At 34.7% G+C, this 4,585-nt stretch overlaps 1 protein-coding gene across 1 annotated transcript in view; it reads right to left on the reverse strand.

The window, feature by feature from the left end:
• The window catches only part of LOC110451137 (cubilin-like), a 61,848-nt gene that overhangs the window by 23,964 nt on the left and 33,299 nt on the right, over positions 1–4,585 (reverse strand). The gene's annotated exons all lie outside the window — the stretch shown is intronic.

The raw sequence follows: 4,585 nt of genomic DNA on the forward strand, positions 1-4,585 counted from the left end.
TTTGAGAATCTAATAAAAACGTCTGGTGTCTCTAATGTAATTCTGAACCGTCTCCACAATAACTATATACTCATATTTACGTCTCGTGATTGAAAACCATAAATAAAAGTTTGGGTATTGAGTGGAAAAGCATCACTCATCACTGACAGAGAGTTAAGTAATATTAGTCTTTGATTAGTGTAAAAAGGACAGTGCAGGAAAAAATGATCACGATCTTCGAAGGGGGAACCACATATACAAGCAGGGCTATCATTTAGATGTGCCTTAAATAAATCTGAATTTAAATTACTTGCAGAAGTTCTTAACTGACATAATGTTATGTTAATTTTTCTATCACCGTGATATTTACAAATGTTACTACATATTGGATGGACATCAATATCGGATGAACGTAAACATTCCTTTTTCAGAGCTCCAAGAGATGTCATGGTGGGAAACAGACGGGATGGATTGTTCCATTCTGACATAAGTTTTGGGGAAAAACTAGAGTTATATAAATTCGTTCTTGGTACTGGAGCGTCAAATAACCTATTATGTCGAAAGTTGTAATGTTCAATGTTATTAAAAAGGGGCAGTATCAAGTCTGAGACATGAGAAGGACAATTGTTATTAAAGGATTTTAAAAAATGCAATATTTTGTATAAATGTCTTCTTTTACTAAGTGTAACAAAGCCAGTCTCTCTATATAAAATGTTATGGCTCGTTCCTCGTCTTAAACCAGAAATGATGCGTGCTGCTTCAAGTTGGATTGACTCCAAGACGTTGCACTCTCTCTGGGAACAGTTAGCCCATACAATATCAGCATATTCGAGGATTGGACGAACATATGATAAAAATGTTTACATGTATGTTCATCATGTTGCGTATTTATATAAACACACATTTTAACAACATTGTCTTTGTAATCAATTACCGCACGCTTTATTGGCATGCTTTGTTCTGTGTTACTCTATGCATGTGAAGAGTATATCTATATCTATGATCGTGTTGTTAGATGTCACTGAGTTTACATATATTCATGATATCCTTTAATAAAATAAATTCTGCATTTTCCATAAAGGTTTTTTTAATTCAATTTGTGTATCTGTTGAATATTTCATTACTATGCGCGTGAAAAGAATTCAAAGTAAAAGTTGCATTGCCTGTATAACATAATATATCATCCATACAATAATAGACACGTTGTCCATTCGATCCCTCATGAATATGTTCAGACTCTATTAAGATACGTAGGATAGACAGAAATAGGCACAATGGTCACGGTGAATAACCGGGTATTCAGAAGGTGTGTGATACGTGGTAAAGTGTTAGAAACTCCGGGGTAAAATACAATTACTAAAGGTTAATATACATGAGATAACCATCCTATACATGTTAACTAGGATGGAGAAATGAGTCGGATGTCAGTAGTCACGCCTACAAAGAATGTTAGAGGAATGTTAAAAATGAACCGAGGAAAAGGAAAAGTAGAGATTTAAGTAGAATCACCACTTTGTCTATAAGTCAATAAGAGGAAAATGTATCATAATGTGAAACCCCCTCCTTACTCTTAGGTTGAACAGAGTTTATAGTCTTCCAACCCAGCATGCTTCTGGCAAAATATCATTCACCTGGACCTTTTGGTAAAACAGAACAAATCATTTAAAGATTTAAACATATATTGAGCACTGTGACCTTGAATATGGGCGAAGGTCATTCACTTGGTAGTCCTTCATCCAAGCATGTTAATGGCCAAATATCATCACCCTCGGCCTTTTGATTATTAAGAAGAAGTCGTTTAAAGGTTTTTAACATATTTGACCCCTGTGATCTTGGATATATGTCAAGGTCATTCATTTGAACACATTTGGTAGTCCTTCATCCCAGCATGTTACTGGCATTATACAAGGCCTCTTGGTTATTCAGAAGAAGTTTTTTAAAGGTTAAAACATATTTGACCCCTGTGACCTTGAAAAAAGATGAAGATCATTCATTTGAACAAACTTTGTAGCCCTTCATCCTGGCATGCTACTAGCCAAATACTAACACCCTAGATCCCTTGGTTATTCAAAAGAAGTTCTTTTAAAGATTTTTAACATATTCAACCCTTGTGACCTTGAATATAAGTCAAGGTCATTCATTTGAACAAACCTGTTAGCCCTACATCCGAGCATGTTACTGGCAAAATATCATCACCTTATACCTCTTGGTTATTCAGAAGAAGTTGTTAAAAGTTTTTTTTCATTTGGACAAACTCGGTAGTCATTTATTCCAGCATGCTACTGGCCAAATATCATCATCATCCTAGGCATTTTGGTTATTCAGAAGAAGTTGTATCACAGGTTTTAAACACATTTGACCCCTGTGAATGTGATTATAAGTCAAAGTCATTCATTTGAACAAACTTGGTAGTCCTTCAACCTAGCATCCAACAGAATTAATGATCAGTACCCTGGTCTTTTTGGTTATTGAGAAGTTGTTTGAAGATTTTAAGACATTTGACCCCTGTGACCTTGAAAGTGGGTCAATGTCATTTATTTGAACAAACTTGGTAGCCATTCATCCCAGCATACTACAGGCCCAATATCAGTACCCTGGGCCTTTTGGCTATTGAGAAGAAGTTGTTTAAAGTAAAATATTGACGCCGGACGACGGACGGACGACGGACGCCGCGCCACGGCATAAACTCACTTGCCCATTAGGCAGGGGAGCTAAAAAAAAGAAAAGATGAAGAAAAATATATCTCAGCCTCATAACACAAGGCCAAATTATACCACAGCATCAAAACACAATAACAAAATACACGATATCACAATACACAAGACCAAATTATACCACAGCATCAAAACACAATAACAAAATAAACGATATCACAATACACAAGGCCAAATTATACCACAGCATCAAAATACAATTACAAAATATACCAAATCACAATACACAAGGCCAAAGGTTTTATACCACATTTTCTTCAACAAAGATTGAATTCCTTCAGGTAGAAATTATTCAAATTGTGAATATTTACCTGGTCAATATAAACCGTCAATGTAGAGGATATGTCATTGAGAACAGATTTTACTGAATAAATGTTGTCGTAGTGTGTCAGACCGTAACAAACATTGGTTTTTAGATAACCCTTATTGCCGTAGTGTGTCAGAATGTAACAAACATTGATTTTTAGATAACCCTTATTGCCGTAGTGTGTCAGAATGTAACAAACATTGGTTTTTAGATAACCCTTATTGCCGTAGTGTGTCAGAATGTAACAAACATTGATTTTTAGATAACCCTTATTGCCGTAGTGTGTCAGAATGTAACAAACATTGGTTTTTAGATAACCCTTATTGCCGTAGTGTGTCAGAATGTAACAAACATTGATTTTTAGATAACCCTTATTGCCGTAGTGTGTCAGAATGTAACAAACATTGGTTTTTAGATAACCCTTATTGCCGTAGTGTGTCAGAATGTAACAAACATTGATTTTTAGATAACCCTTATTGCCGTAGTGTGTCAGAATGTAACAAACATTGATTTTTAGATAACCCTTATTGCCGTAGTGTGTCAGAATGTAACAAACATTGGTTTTTAGATAACCCTTATTGCCGTAGTGTGTCAGAATGTAACAAACATTGATTTTTAGATAATCCTTATTGTCGTAGTGTGTCAGAATGTAACACACATTGGTTTTGAGATAACCCTTATTGCCGTAGTTTGTCAGAATGTAACAAACACTGATTTTTAGATAACCCTTATTGCCGTAGTGTGTCAGAATGTAACAATAATTGATTTTTAGAAAATCCTTATTGTCGTAGGGTGTAAGAATGTAACAAGCATTGATTTTTAGATAACCCTTATTGCCGTAGTGTGTCAGAATGTAACAAACATTGATTTTTAGATAATCCTTATTGTCGTAGAGTATTAGAATGTCACAAAAGCTAGTAACGATATAACTGTCGCATTCTGTAAAACCTCACAAAAATGGTACTGAGGTAACCCTTAACGTCATAATGTGTGTCACAAAAAGAGGTTGTGAAGTATACTTTATTGTCGAACTATGTAAAGAGATTGGTAATGAGGTCATTCTTTATTGTACAGAGTGACAATATCACAAAGATTTGTAATGAAGTTATCCTTTATTGTACAAAGTAAAAATGTCACATAGATTTGTACTGAGGTTACCCTTTATTTTTCAGAGTTAAAAGGTCACAAGGATATGTACTTGGGAAATTCATTATTGTACAGAGTGAAAACATCACATATATTTATACTGAGGTTACCTTTTATTGTACAGAGTGAAAACATCACATAGATTTATACTGAGGTTACCCTTAATTGTACAGAGTGAAAATGTCACAGAGACCTGTACTGAGGTAACCCGTTATTGTACAGAGTGAAAATGTCACAGAGACCTGTACTGAGGTGACCCTTTATTGTACAGGGTGACAATATCACAAAGATTTGTACTGAGGTGACCCATTATTGTACAGAATGAATAAGAATATTACAAAAATTTGTACTGAGGTAACCCTTTATTGTACAGAGTGAAAATGTCACATAGATGTGTACTGAGGTAACCCTTTATTGTACAGAATGAATGAAAATATTA

The sequence above is a fragment of the Mizuhopecten yessoensis genome, unplaced genomic scaffold (assembly GCF_002113885.1).
Source record: "Mizuhopecten yessoensis strain PY_sf001 unplaced genomic scaffold, ASM211388v2 scaffold5809, whole genome shotgun sequence".
Classification (NCBI taxonomy): Eukaryota; Metazoa; Mollusca; class Bivalvia; order Pectinida; family Pectinidae; genus Mizuhopecten; species Mizuhopecten yessoensis.